We start from the raw sequence: 15,745 nt of genomic DNA, 5'->3' as shown, positions 1-15,745 counted from the left end.
CAAGCTCAGCGGCCGGAGCAAAATGATAGCTTAACATAATTGGAACCACACCCAGCCCATGTTTTGGCTGAATTTTACACAGCTTCACTCCATGTACATCTTAACCTGAGGAACAAGCTTCGAACACTGGCCTAAACCCTAAACCTTAAAGGGTTCAGCAGCATGTATAAATACCATGGAAGCATGCACTCCTGATCACAAGCTGGGAGGTTCACCTGCGACATCACTATGTGTGAACGGACTTGAGAAGACTGTCTGAGTTTCACATTTGCCATACTAGGAGTTGAAATGGCAAAGACAGAGACTGAAAAGATTGAAAGACAAAAGGCAAAGCTTTATTTATTTACCATTATACCATTATTTAGATTCATGCGCGGTTTTCCACTATCAGCAATGATTGGTACGATTGCATGTGACTGGATAAATGCATGTGATTGGTATAAATACATATGAATGGACTGGGACTGGACTGATGATGTGGACTAAGTGTGACTGACTTGAAATTGAGATGACGGTAACTATTTTAGGATTAATCAATGCTAATGCCTAATAAACCCTAAACAGTGAAAAAAGGGTGGATGTGTGTGTTTGCGTTTGCTTGTTTTTGCAGGAGCAGGAGGATGACAGAGACCAGAGGAGGGGGAGACTAGAGGTCCACATGAGTGTGGGCGGGCCTTGCAGACCTAACCCTTTAGATAGCACTTTTCTGTGTTACTGATTTTGTGTGGAGAAAACTGTGTTTTCCTGGCTGCTTGTTGGTTACAGTAACACACTGTATTGTTGGCAAATGTTAAATGCTACAGGAGGAAAATGTGTATTCAATGTGAAACACATACTGTGTTAAAATCAGTATCACTCCTTTCACAGACAAGGAGGGTTGACCACATGATTTACAGCAACACCTCTGGAATCTGTTGATCCAGGCCCGACCTGCCAGGACAAACCGCTGGCTAATGTTTTTTTTCCCTCTCTAAGGGTTCTGGCATCACACAGGCAGACATGAGTGAAATGAAGACGGTTGTGCAGTGATTACAGAACATCTTAGTGTGGGGCTCATTATCATATCGTTATTCATTTTAAGGTGTTGAGCTCAAAGTGTGAAAACAAGTGAGTGACATTACTTAAGATAAGTTACTGGTTACAGTAGTTTTAATTAAACACATGGGATGATCCATGGTTTGGGCAAATTATGGTAACAGTAGTGTTTTAATGATTTGGGGAAATAAACTGCATATGGCACACTTTTGTCTGTGGTGTTGGATGCCTTATTACTCTCATAACCTACAGTTGTTTGTAAGTGTGAAGTTCATATTTACTCACCGATTTTGGTTTCTAGGTAATTGTGGTGTGGATGCAGGCTCCAGGCAGACCCAAGAGTTAGACCCACTTACCATGACATTAATGCTGATGTTAGTCTTTAACACAGGGTTTACAGGGCTGAAGCGAAATTACTCCGGAGGAGAAGCCATGATGTTGTCTGAGAATTTGTGTAACTAACCTTTTCCTTTTTGTTATTCTCCTGGTTCTGATGAGTTGACTCATGGGAGAGACCATGCGTCAAAAGGAGAAGTTTTCAAATAGAAGTTTTTCCTCCTAGCAAAAAATACAGGTGCAGCAGCCAGAGTATTGCTGGAAGAAATTGTCCCAAGGGGAGAATCTCCTGACTGAGACTGGGTGCTGATCAGAAGTCTTCAGAGACCCAGCGAGAAGCAGGGACCATTCATAGCAGAGCTGACAGCCCAGGCAGTGGTTGAGGTCAAAGGTCGTGCGGTTTGGGGCCCTACTAGTCATCATGAGAAGATTCCAGAACCACAGCAATAACCATAAAGCTGCGTTGGAACGAGAGGGTGAGGGGTGAAAAGAGCGCCCTCCTCCAACAAGGGCGTGCCAAGCTCCAACTCAACGACTGCAGAGCAGGCTCTGTGCCACCCGAGAGGGATCAGCGAATGAATGCAGATCACACCTACTTAAACAGCCAATCAGTTTCCCTGGAAAGCTTAGTATGTTTTTAAGTTACGGAGGTCGTTGGGGTGATGTTAATAATCATTTTATAAATGATATGCATTTACATGACTCTCCGAACATCACAAACTCTGTTAGAGTCCTGAGCATGAGTAAAAGTGATTGGAGTAATTATAGCATGCAAGTTTTACAGCAACTTGTGCACATTTTGTAGGGTAGGTAGATTGATTATCTAGCATGTCAGTTCCTGATGTGTAAGTGCATTAGGCCCTCATTGTCTGAGTAAACATAGTAACAACAGTTGTGAGTTCTTTTGACATGTGTACTCAATTTTGACACATTTGACACCGTAGAGATAGGATTTGGGGTTCATCACATTTCATTGAGGGATTTTGACAGACCTCAAACATGCTGGAAGCACCTAAAGAAGGAAGTTGTTCTTTGAGAATTAAATGTGGTTGTTTTGGTTTCCCCAATCACTGATGTGGGCACAGTAAAGATAATTGTAAATGCCTTGGAGAGGGTTTACACCTTTTAAACTGGCTGATGGCCCTACAGTAGTAAAGAGTACAGTACACTGCATAGACAGAGAGGAAAGATCTATAATTCTGTTGTAAAATGTAGCTCAGAAGTGTTTGATATATGTTGGCTGTGTGGAAATTCATGGCTACTTTTGGGTTTTACTTTAAAACTCGAGAAGCACTAACATCAGTGTTAGTATATGTTTGTGGTATTAATTTACCTACAGGTTCAGACATATTCTGTCATGATCGCTGTGTGGCAGGCAGGAGAAGGACCCAAGATGCAGACTCACAGACACGGGGATAAACTTAAAGAACACAGCTTTAATGCTGGCACGGCAGAACGTAGGACATACAAAACTAAACTGGGATAACTAAATACAAAGCTCGCCAAGAAACACAGGGAGGAGCACACACAACATGAGGGAGAACGCGACGCCGAACAGAGGAAGACGCAGACAGAAATACACAGAGGGTTAACGAGGAAAGTGGGAACACAGGTGACACAGATAACCATAACGAGACACTGACGGGAGACGGGCAGAGTCAAACAGGAAGTACAGAGGTTCAGACAGGAGGAGAGAGAGCACGGGGAAAAACACAGACATAACGGGCTGGGGAAACATGGAACAACCACAAAGGGAGGCGAGGGCTCATAAATACAGAGAGGGCACACAGGGGGGAGAGAGAGCACGGGGAAAACTTAGACATAACGGGCAGGGGAAACATGGAATAAAACATAAGGAGAGACGAGGGCTCACAGATACACAGAGGGGCACACAGGGGGTAAAAGCCATGAAGGGAAAACACTTAGGGAACAACACAACAGGGCAACTCAGAAAACACGGTCTAAATGAGGAACGAAATACAAAAATACATGGAAACTAAGAATACTGGGCCCACATGGCCCAGGACCATGACATCACCCCCCCCTAAAGGGCTGGCTCCCGACAGCCCAAACCCGAGAAACAAAAACAAAACAGAAAACAACCCACCCAGGGCGGGAGGCGGGGGACCAGGACGGAGGGACCAGAACGGGAAACAAAACAAACAACAGAAAACACAGGAGCACATGACCATAGTCAAAATAAAGTTCAGGGGGCCGACCCAGAGCCCACAGGCACAAGAGTTCACGGGTCACACGGTCGGGGGGCCGACCAGGCGGGTGGCACAGGTGGCAGAGCTGGTCCGGAGGCCGGCCGCGCGGAAGGCAGCGGCGGCGGCGAAGGAGACGGCAGAGCTGGTCCGGAGGCCGGCCGCGCGGAAGGCAGCGGCGGCGGCGAAGGAGACGACGGAGCAGTTCAGGGGGCCGGCCGCGCGGAAGGCAGCGGCGGCGGCGAAGGAGACGACGGAGCAGTTCAGGGGGCCGGCCGCGCGGAAGGCAGCGGCGGCTCTCCAGTGTCAGGCGTGCTGGCCATGGCCCGGTGGGCACAGGACCAGACAAAGCACAGGCCGAAGGCTCGGAGGCTGCTGCAGCTGACGAAGGCTCGGAGGCTGCTGCAGCTGACGAAGGCTCGGAGGCTGCGGCAGCTGACGAAGGCTCTGAAGAGGAGGCTGCGGCAGACGAAGGCTCTGAAGAGGAGGCTGCGGCAGACGAAGGCTCTGAAGAGGAGGCTGCGGCAGACGAAGGCTCTGAAGAGGAGGCTGCGGCAGACGAAGGCTCTGAAGAGGAGGCTGCGGCAGACGAAGGCTCTGAAGAGGAGGCTGCGGCAGACGAAGGCTCTGAAGAGGAGGCTGCGGCAGACGAAGGCTCTGAAGAGGAGGCTGCGGCAGACGAAGGCTCTGAAGAGGAGGCTGCGGCAGACGAAGGCTCTGAAGAGGAGGCTGCGGCAGACGAAGGCTCTGAAGAGGAGGCTGCGGCAGACGAAGGCTCTGAAGAGGAGGCTGCGGCAGACGAAGGCTCGGAGGCCGGGCCAGGCGAGGTTGCAGAGGCTGAGGCCGGGCCAGGCGTAGCAGAAGCACAGGCGGATGTAGCCGGGCCAGGTGATGACGAGGCGGTCGCAGATGGCGGCTGGACAGGCTCCTCGGGCCCTCCAGCTGATGCGGCGTGAGGCTGAACGGGCCCCTCGGACCCTCCAGCGGAGACGTGAGGCTGAACGGGCCCCTCGGACCCTCCAGCGGAGACAGGAGGCTGAACGGGCCCCTCGGACCCTCCAGCGGAGACAGGAGGCTGAACGGGCCTCTCGGACCCTCCAGCGGAGACAGGGAGGTGCTGGCCGGGCTCACTGGAACCCCCAGCGGACGAGGTAGATGGCGGCGTGGGAGCCGCGGAGTCCTGGATGAGCTCATCCGAGCTTCCAGCAGGAGCTGAAGTAGAGCCAGAGAGACCTGAGACCCCTGGCTGAATGTTGAGCTGACCAGCGGACCGTACTGCTATCGGGGACTGGGCTACAGGAGCTACTGGAGCCTGCGCTACAGGCGGCACTGGAGCTACTGGGGCCTGAACTGAAACAGGTGGCTCTGGAGCTACTGGGGCCTGAACTGAAACAGGCGGCACCGGAGCTACTGGGGCCTGAACTGAAACAGGCGGCACCGGAGCTACTGGGGCCTGAACTGAAACAGGCGGCACCGGAGCTACTGGGGCCTGAACTGAAACAGGCGGCACTGGAGCTACTGGGGCCTGAACTGAAACAGGCGGCACTGGAGCTACTGGGGCCTGAACTGAAACAGGCGGCACTGGAGCTACTGGGGCCTGAACTGAAACAGGCGGCACTGGAGCTACTGGGGCCTGAACTGAGGGTGGCTGCGAGGGAGCTAACTGAACTGAGGGTGGCTGCGAGGGAGCTAACTGAACTGAGGGTGGCTGCGAGGGAGCTAACTGAACTGAGGGTGGCTGCGAGGGAGCTAACTGAACTGAGGGTGGCTGCGAGGGAGCTAACTGAACTGAGGGTGGCTGCGAGGGAGCTAACTGAACTGAGGGTGGCTGCGAGGGAGCTAACTGAACTGAGGGTGGCTGCGAGGGAGCTAACTGAACTGAGGGTGGCTGCGAGGGAGCTAACTGAACTGAGGGTGGCTGCGAGGGAGCTAACTGAACTGACCTGGGAGGAGAAACACGAGCAGGAAAAGGAGCAGGCTCAGGGTGCCGGCGGCGAGAGTGCCGCTTCTTTCTATCCGTGGAAGCGGGCGGGGTGAGCGGTGGAAGTCCCTGGCAACTCCGGGGACCCCCAAGAGCCAGTCGAGTCCCCCGGAAAGAGCGCTCGTCATGATCAGGAGCGAGCCACGGCTCCCTCCCGAACTCTTCCACTAGCTGTGCGCCTGCGGCGTGCTGCTGCCCCTCGTGATCGGCGTCCAGGACCCCCACAGCGTCCGCGGGACGCTTCGTGGAGGGCGAGACAGGACGTAGCAGTGCGCGACGGCGGCGCTGACGCCGGTTCTTTCTGGAAGTGTGTACGATGGATGCTGGAGCCACCGAAGCAGAGGGTGGTGTGGCGGCGATCTCCTCGTCGTCCGCCCACATCCTTGCCAGAAAAGAGGCAGGCGAAGTAAAGTCTGAGCAGTGTGGGGAGGGCGAGCGGCTGGTCCGAGGCGGTGCAACAGGTGTGAGTTCCTCCTCTGAAATGAGCCAGGGCTTCCAACGAAGCTCGTCCTCCCGTAAAGCTAGCAATACCTGCTGTCGCTCATCATCGTCGAAATCTGTGGCCTCCACCATCTCGGTGCGCTGGGCTGTGTAGCTTGACAGTGGCGGAGACGAACTGTGAGTTGATGGCGGTGCAGCGGTGAGCCTCAGAGTCCCTACTCTGACTGCCTCCGGCTCGCGAGGCAGCGGCAACGACAACCGTTTGCGGGTCGGAGTCGTAGGTGCGGAGGCGGCGTTTAACACCCTCTGGGCCAGCGTGCGAGCGCGAAGCTCCTCCTTCAGGGGGGCCAGAGAGTCGAACGCCTCAAAAAGCTGGGGAAACCGCCGGAGCTGTGGCGCTTGCTGAAGGATTGCGTCAATGGCCGCCAACCCGGTGGACACCACTCTGGGGTCCGTGCACCCACAGATGCGCGTCATGAGCCGGCAGAGCCGTTGCAGCTCCTCCCCAATCTCGTCCGAACTGTCCGCTGGGTCTGACATGGTCAGATCGTACTGGAGGTCCGCGGAGGGGTTGTGAACTGCTGGGTCCATGTTGTGGTCGCGTTCTTCTGTCATGATCGCTGTGTGGCAGGCAGGAGAAGGACCCAAGATGCAGACTCACAGACACGGGGATAAACTTAAAGAACACAGCTTTAATGCTGGCACGGCAGAACGTAGGACATACAAAACTAAACTGGGATAACTAAATACAAAGCTCGCCAAGAAACACAGGGAGGAGCACACACAACATGAGGGAGAACGCGACGCCGAACAGAGGAAGACGCAGACAGAAATACACAGAGGGTTAACGAGGAAAGTGGGAACACACGGGGAACACAGGTGACACAGATAACCATAACGAGACACTGACGGGAGACGGGCAGAGTCAAACAGGAAGTACAGAGGTTCAGACAGGAGGAGAGAGAGCACGGGGAAAAACACAGACATAACGGGCTGGGGAAACATGGAACAACCACAAAGGGAGGCGAGGGCTCATAAATACAGAGAGGGCACACAGGGGGGAGAGAGAGCACGGGGAAAACTTAGACATAACGGGCAGGGGAAACATGGAATAAAACATAAGGAGAGACGAGGGCTCACAGATACACAGAGGGGCACACAGGGGGTAAAAGCCATGAAGGGAAAACACTTAGGGAACAACACAACAGGGCAACTCAGAAAACACGGTCTAAATGAGGAACGAAATACAAAAATACATGGAAACTAAGAATACTGGGCCCACATGGCCCAGGACCATGACATATTCACTGTCCTTGATGGCAAACATCTGGACAGGGCAAAGCAAAGGCATAAAGGAGTGTGTGATGTTTGGTGAGGCATGTGTGCCTCAATCCCTAATAACACTGGGGAAGAGGGTCTTTTACAGAAACAGTTAATAAATTGGGAGATTTAATGATAAAGTGGGAAAATATATCACACACCTAAAAACTTCCTTATCTTAACAACGGGTTCTTATGAAAGAGCAGCTTGATGTAACCGAGGTTGAAGTTTTCTTTGCAGATGAAAAACGAACACTGTTTCATTTCTTATATGATCTCATATTGTGTTTTCTTTTATGATATAACTGCCATCCTTCGAACAAAGGGTGGAGACTCAGATGGAGAGAAGGTGACCATAAAATGTGAATTTGTTGCTTCCTTCTGACTTTAGGGAAGATGGACATTGTGAATTCTTTGAGTACACAATGGTGCTGATGTTCAGTAGTTCGAAAAGAAATCTCCATGTGTTTTTATGTGATTCTTAATTAATTATTTTTAATTCTTAATTGTGGTATCACAAAGGGTGGAATGTAGTGGCAGATTTCTTTTCTCACATATTTAATCATATCACATTAGTTATAGTAATATCACTTTCTCACTTTACTATAGTAAGAGCACTCCTGTCACTAGTTTACACGCATGTGGAAAGTTAACACAGTGAGGCCATTGTAATGGGTGACATTGAACAGATAGTGGGACTCCTTCTCCTTATCAGGGATGTAAATCCTTATGTGACGGCCAAGCAGAAAACAAGGTCATAATTCTCTCCGTGAGGGAGGAGGTATAGCCCCCCGTGAAAGGGGCCAACATGTGAGAGTTTGTGGAATGTTCTTTGTCTGTGTCTCTGTATATAAGATGTAAGGGCGGTGGCCACAATCCGGAGATGGTCCTGGTGTTTCACTGGGATGCTCTCTCCACATTGCAATGTGTTTATTAAACCCACTTCAAATTAAGCTCGCTGGGTGTGTTGCAGGTTATTGTTAAATTTTCCACGACACTAGTTATTCTTGGTCCATGAATGCCTGTAGGCTTCCATGCTGTGTTACACCCTTGTAAGGCATGTACAGACCAACTCAGTTTTGCTGTTGACTTACAGAGTACACATCTATAGTCAGACCATTTTCTCATAGTTATACTAGAACTGGAGAAAGAAGCACTCACACAATGGGAGTTGCCAAGGCCATAAATCATCACCTTTGTGAATCTTTTTTCCATAAATGTGGTTTGTTTACAGGAAAGTGAAACCAGCAATAAGTACAGTTTCTCATTGTGTCGCAGCCTGGTCTGTGGCGTGGCTGTGGGGGAGGCTGGTGTCTTCCCTTGTGTTGCTGTAGAAGACCTGCCCATCACTCAAGTCTTTGCAAGACTCTGAATGATCAGCATACTAGTTTTCTCCCCTCATCAAACCCTGTGCCTGACTGATGTTGACATACAAAAACTTTATTTTTCTTTTATGCATCATTCGCAGCTGTCATCCAACCTATTGACAAATTATGTAAAAGGTGAGCAGAATTGTTTGTGCACATTTGAAATGTTTAAACAGTACGTTTATTTGTTGTATGTCTTATTTACTTTTTTCCCCCTCTGGTTGTCACCTTGGCATTTTCATGTGAAACAGGCAAATATCTGCGAAACAAAAATGAAAGCCTGAGGAGGTAAGTGCTAATGCCTCTGCACACAGACCACACTGCAGCATACCCAACCACACGTGCGCACACGCATGCACACACACACACACACACACACACACACACACACACACACACACACACACACACACACACACACAAACAGTTGTGCAAAAAACTGAGCTGTAACCACAAGCATGCATAAAAGAACTTTGTGATATCTTCATTTCTTCATTCATCAGCTTCTTTTGACATCACTGGTAAATAACTCACTATAACATGGTTTTTACAAATACTTCACATTTACTTTTATAGATATTAAAACATTTCAAACTGTGGATATATGTGACCAAATATAATGTTATAACATAGTGAACTGTCTTCATGTAATATGAAACTGTTAAATTTGATCCCATCAGGCTGAGCATGAGGAACGAGTGAACTTTGGTTCCGAACAGTTGAGTGAATACTTGAGCCTTATGGACCCATTGATCGCACTGATGAAGAAATCTGTGAAAGCTTTACCTGATGGTTTTCCTCTAGTTAACACATTTCTGGAGAACATCAACCTGGTTTTCATGAATTAATCCCACTTATGGTGCTATAAGAATTAAGTGAAGGAATTTAAAGCTAACACTGACAGGGAGAATAAGGGGTTGGGTGAGAAAATAGAGGAAAGTGAAATGAAACTGGGACAACTGAAAAAAACTATTGAAGTCCTCAAGGAAAAGCAAGCTGAATTGTAAATTCCATGTCAGTCATTTCAATTTTCTTAAATAATGCATCTATTGTATCTGTGGTTAGTTTTCATTTCATATAGTACAGCTTTGCTTAACTTTAGTTTCACTACTACTGTTACTGTTTCTTTTCTTCAGTAACATGATGACAGATTAATGACCTGCTCACATTCGTGTGAACTACAACTATGCCTTCAACAGAAAATGTCTTATTTAATAAAGTTTATTATCATAATCTTTATTGTTGTTGTTGTTGTTAACGTTGTTGTTAACGTTGTTAACCTTGTTGTTAACCTTGTTGTTAACGTTGTTAACGTTGTTGTTGTTGTGACTCGTAAGCTGGAGAGGAAATGGCGTGTCACAAATTTAGAGGATCATCATTTAGCCTGGAGAAATAGTTTGCTGCTTTATAAGAAAGCCCTCTGCAAAGCCAGAACATCTTACTATTCATCACTGATTGAAGAAAATAAGAACAACCCCAGGTTTCTCTTCAGCTCTTTAGCCAGGCTGACAAACAGTCAGAGCTCTTTTGAGCCAACCATCCCTTTAACGTTAACTAGTAATGACTTCATGAACTTCTTCACAAACAAAATTTTTATCATTAGAGAAAAAATTACCAATAATCATCCCACAGATGTAATATTATCTACAGCTACTCTTAGTACCATTGATGTTAAGTTAGACTCTTTTTCTCCAATTGATCTTTCTGAGTTAACTTCAATAATTACTTCCTCCAAACCATCAACGTGTCTTTTAGATCCCATTCCTACAAAACTGCTCAAAGAAGTCCTGCCATTAATTAATTCTTCGATCTTAAATATGATCAACCTATCTCTAATAATCGGCTATGTACCACAGGCCTTCAAGCTAGCTGTAGTTAAACCTCAAAAAGCCATCTCTAGACCCAGCAGTCTTAGCTAATTATAGGCCAATCTCCAACCTTCCTTTCATATCAAAAATCCTTGAAAGAGTAGTTGTCAAACAGCTAACTGATCATCTGCAGAGGAATGGCTTCTTTGAAGAGTTTCAGTCAGGTTTCAGAGCTCATCACAGCACAGAAACAGCTTTAGTGAAGGTTACAAATGATCTTCTTATGGCCTCTGACAGTGGACTCATCTCTGTGCTTGTCCTGCTAGACCTTAGCGCAGCATTCGATACTGTTGACCATAATATCCTATTAGAGCGATTAGAACATGCTGTGGGTATTACAGGTACTGCACTGCAGTGGTTTGTATCATATCTATCTAATAGACTCCAATTTGTACATGTAAATGGAGAGTCCTCTTCACACACTGAGGTTAATTATGGAGTTCCACAGGGTTCAGTGCTAGGACCAATTCTGTTTACATTATACATGCTTCCCTTAGGCAGTATCATTAGAAGACATAGCATACATTTTCACTGCTATGCAGATGACACCCAGCTCTATCGATCTATGAAGCCAGATAACACACACCAATTAGTTAAACTGCAGGAATGTCTTAAAGACATAAAGACCTGGATGGCCGCTAACTTTCTGCTTCTTAATTCAGATAAAACTGAGGTTATTGTACTCGGCCCTGAAAATCTTAGAAATATGGTATCTAACCAGATTCTTACTCTGGATGGCATTACCTTGGCCTCCAGTAACGCTGTGAGGAACCTTGGAGTCATTTTTGCTCCTCACGTGCAAGGTCTTAAATAATCAGGCCCCATCTTATCTTAATGACCTTGTAGTACCATATCACCCTATTAGAGCACTTCGCTCTCACTCTGCAGGCCTACTTGTTGTTCCTAGAGTATTTAAAAGTAGGATGGGAGGCAGAGCCTTCAGTTTTCAGGCCCCTCTTCTGTGGAACCAGCTTCCAGTTTGGATTCAGGAGACAGACACTATCTCTACTTTCAAGATTAGGCATAAAACTTTCCTTTTTGCTAAAGCATATAGTTAGGGCTGGACCAGGTGACCCTGAATCCTCCCTTAGTTATGCTGCAATAGACATAGGCTGCCGGGGGATTCCCATGATGCATTGAGTTTTTCCTTTCCAGTCACCTTTCTCACTCATTATGTATTAACAGACCTCTCTGCATTGAATCATATCAGTTATTAACCTCTGTCTCTCTTCCACAGCATGTCTTTATCCTGTCTTCCTTCTCTCACCCCAACCGGTCGCAGCAGATGGCCCCGCCCCTCCCTGAGCCTGGTTCTGCTGGAGGTTTCTTCCTGTTAAAAGGGAGTTTTTCCCTCCCACTGTCGCCAAAGTGCTGGCTCATAGGGGGTCATATGATTGTTGGGCTTTTCTCTGTATCTATGAAGCGCCTTGAGGCGACTTTTGTTGTGATTTGGCGCTATATAAATAAAATTGCATTGAATTGAATTGAATTGAGAATGTTTTGATCATTTATTCATTTATTTGTACGGTGCAGCATTCATATTTTTGCATTGAATTGGGTTAACCACATCTGCGTGTCACTGGCAGAGACACCTTTGTTAAGAAAGCCTGATAACTGGTGTTTGACGGTAACTGGGGAAACGCTTTCAGTTTTTGTCTGTGATGTACTTTCATTAGCATCATGCTCCGTCTATTTTTACATCTACTTTCCTAGTTTTTCTAGTTTCCTATATTAACTCTTTCCATAGATTTCATGTATTTGTGTAGCCCAGGGTTATTTTATGGCCAATTGTATTTTATTTTAATTTTATTTTAAGTGTTACTTTTTTGAGTATTGAGTTTACCCATGTACCATGAATGCACCATAACACTGCTGACAGGAAGTCCCAGCTCAGGCGCATCTGTCTACACCGAGCAACAAGCTGTCGTAGAAGTTTCCGTCCTGTTGAGGCACAGAGTTCATGTATTCTGTGAAGAATATCCTGGCTGGTCTTTCTTTTTTTTTTTTTTTTTTTTTTTAAGTTATTGTAAAATTATATTAACAAGCAATCTTTCCTCAATTTGAAATAAAAAAAAAATATCAGCAAATAAAGGCAACATAGGACAGATGTGTATAATGCATAATGTTCACAGGGAAAAAAATGAAACAAAAATTCTCATCACATTTACAAGACTGTGGCTAAGTTTATAATGGTGCCTACTAGAATCTGTTTAGAAAGCTTTGACTAACTGAATAACTGGGCAATATATGTAGTCAAAGTTTGTATCAAAATATAAAAAAATATGCGGATGGGCAAGAGACGGGCAGGACCAAAGGGACGACCAGTGATACAGGAAGGAAGTATTAACCAGTATGTGTGAGAGATTAAAATGGGCAACTCATCCATATATCCATCAACCAAATAGGAAGTAACACAGAAGGCTATGACGATGAAGCGCACAGAGTGTTAAGCACAGGCAGGTAAAGAGATATATACACCACATCTTAAAGCAGGTGTCCACATAGAGAAGAGCAGCACTAGGTAGTATGTTGTACACAGATTCTCAGCACTCATGCACTCACTTTTTGTGCCAAAGTCTGGCTTCCCTTGACAGCACGCGGCAGCAGTCCAGCTGTTTAAACAGCCAAGAGTGGCAGAGTAGCAAACTGTCAACAACAAAGCCCCTTTCAGACATGCAGTCCTTTTCCATTAAGCACCCGCGAACGCGTCGGCTTCGCCCCGGTCACTTTTCTGCAAAGATTGCAACGGAAATCTCGAACTAGGTCCGACCTAGCACTTTCAACTTGGCACATGTCTGAATGCATTAACCGATGCACAGGATTATGACTGCCCATATCTCTCGTCCATCTTTGATGTAGAGATTGCCCCAAACAGCAATAAAATATGACGTGACGTTTTGTCTCATCGGAAGCTATTTTTCATTTTCAGTAAGGTGAAAACGTCGCTCTCTAATGCAGTGCATATTCCCCATGCAGAAGAGAGAGTCTGTGTTCAAAAGGCAGGGGCAGCTGTGGCAGAATGCACACACTCGCGCACATGCACGCACACACACACACACACACACACACACTCACTCACACAGACCCTGATCTTGGTAAAAATGTCACATCGAGTTAAACGTTCAACAGTGTGGCTACACTTCACTAGATGCCTAATGCTCACTGCCACGAATGCGACAATTCTTTTGCACATATGGTGAATATCTCACATACCGTGGCTCTCTTTGCAACTGTCATGGTTACGTCTGAATAAAGCTGCGAGGAACACTGATGTAAAAGTGACCAAAGCCTAACAGAATGCCATCGCTTTGAGGGACTGATGAAGGCGGCAATGTTAAAAATCCCATGTCTGAAAAGGGCTTGAGAGACTGATCAATATGGATCAATGTGACACTGTAACAACACCGCTGCAAAAGGCTGTCACAATAAAAGCCATATTCTTTCACATCGTTTCCATTTTTAAGACTCTTTAAATAGAAAGGTGGGCATTGGGCAGAGTAATACATTATTCAGAAAGGTGGCCACAGAGTAAAAGACAAATCCTCAGTTCTGTGTCAACCCATTTCTGTGACACCGTATGCATGGCGAAAAGTAAAATGACAAGACAGAGACTTTCCAAGCTCACAATGCGTATGCAAACTCTCCAGTGTTTTAAGTGACAAAAGCAGATATTTCCTGCACATCTTGCACCACAAAGCAATCATTAAAAAGTACAAGAGGTAAACTTCCAACCTTTTTCTCTTCGCACTAGGATTAAAGAGGCTGAGAGGACTGAGCGGGGTCAGGAGGTTCTGCAAAGAACATAAAACGTGTCATTTATGCATTTCAGTAGCTGGTTTTCTCACACAGGGGTTGTGATAAATGGTGTAATTGTCCTTCATTTTGAGCAAGGAGCAGTAGTTTGCCAGCCATTTAGATTTTTTTGTTTTGTTTTTGTCCCCCAATCAGCATTCTGGCGTTAGTGTGGAACCAAAATGGCGCCTGTCCCTGATTTGGTGCTGATGTGTTTGGCCACGTCCTACAGTGACTTCAGATCCTCGGAATGATGGCAAATCGGGTAGGGTGAAGAGGGGGAGGGGGTCACACACTTATCGTCATGGTTGAAGAGTAGTTCTCGCTCTGAAAGGAGTGGAGGAAGTTTCCACTCAGCTCCCCGTCATCCCTCGGGGTCCCGGGAGGATTGGTAATGCCACTTAAATTGTTTGGGGAATTCTTGTTCATTCCATCCATATCACCAGAACCTAGTGATCCATTCATGTGGTGTGGTTCCATCCCAGCCATGGCTCCCAGGGGTCCATCAGAGCCTGGGCCCATAGGGAAATTATTTCGGTTGCCAGGTCCAGTGTTGATCATGGTGTATAAATTGTCACCAGAGTTGTTTGAGTCTGCGGGGCTGGGCATGATGGGAGTGCCAGGAGGCCCTCCACCTCCAGATGCCCCCCCGTATGCACCAGGAGAGGGTGATGAGTAAGGCATAGAGTTGGCATTGTTGGGATTGGGCCATGGCCGACCCGTTCCTGGGCCCATGTTCACTCCTGGCATGCCAAGACCCATGGTGTTGTGTGGAGGCCTCATCCCACCACCAAAGTTCTGAGGGCCAGGCCCCATAGGCCCCATTCCTCGAGGGCCACTCATTCTCTGCATTGGCCCCAAGTTAGGATGACCTTGTGGCCGTGTGGGGTCCATGTTGGGCAGCATGGGATGAGGACCTGGTCCTCCGCCGGGTGGCTGGCTGGCCATCCGGATGGGTGGACCTCTTGGGCCTCCAGCAAAGCGAGGCGACATGAAAGACTGGAAAAAGGCAGGTGGCATACAACATACTACCTTGGGCCCCCTGCTTCTTTGGTGCTTGGTGGGAGACAACGATTTCCAATTATTTATTTATTTATGTATTTTATTTTATTTACTTTTTTTAAGGGATGTATGTTTCTTTCTTGGAATCTAAGGACACTTTATGTTGCTACCTTTCTTTTGGGTCAGGCCTGACACCGCTTAACAAAAAACTGATGCACTAGAGGAAAGAACCGTGAACCAAAGACAATCCATTGGTTCTGGGACCAAAGCATGATAATAAGTCTCCAGCTCGAATCAAAAAAAGATTTCTTCCACCCTTATTTCCAGATCAGGAAATAAGGGTGGAAAGGAAAGATCAGCGTTCAGCCAAGTTAGACCGCATGCAAAAACATTTAGG

At 47.0% G+C, this 15,745-nt stretch overlaps 1 long non-coding RNA gene and 1 pseudogene across 1 annotated transcript; one reads left to right on the top strand and one right to left on the bottom strand.

Annotated features, from left to right (window-relative positions):
• The first annotated feature begins 8,712 nt into the window (after positions 1-8,712).
• On the top strand, positions 8,713-12,032 carry LOC143417099 (uncharacterized). The gene is made up of 3 exons (XR_013097321.1): positions 8,713-8,821; positions 8,938-8,974; positions 11,792-12,032. It is a non-coding gene; the product is annotated as an uncharacterized LOC143417099 (long non-coding RNA).
• A 1,463-nt stretch (positions 12,033-13,495) lies between these two features.
• LOC101473833 (single-stranded DNA-binding protein 3 pseudogene) lies at positions 13,496-15,366 on the bottom strand (annotated as a pseudogene).
• Positions 15,367-15,745: the final 379 nt, after the last annotated feature.

This window comes from Maylandia zebra, linkage group LG3, assembly GCF_041146795.1.
Source record: "Maylandia zebra isolate NMK-2024a linkage group LG3, Mzebra_GT3a, whole genome shotgun sequence".
NCBI classification, from domain to species: domain Eukaryota; kingdom Metazoa; phylum Chordata; class Actinopteri; order Cichliformes; family Cichlidae; genus Maylandia; species Maylandia zebra.
Note: the sequence above shows the minus strand (reverse complement) of the source record. Positions and strands in the feature narration are given on the sequence as shown.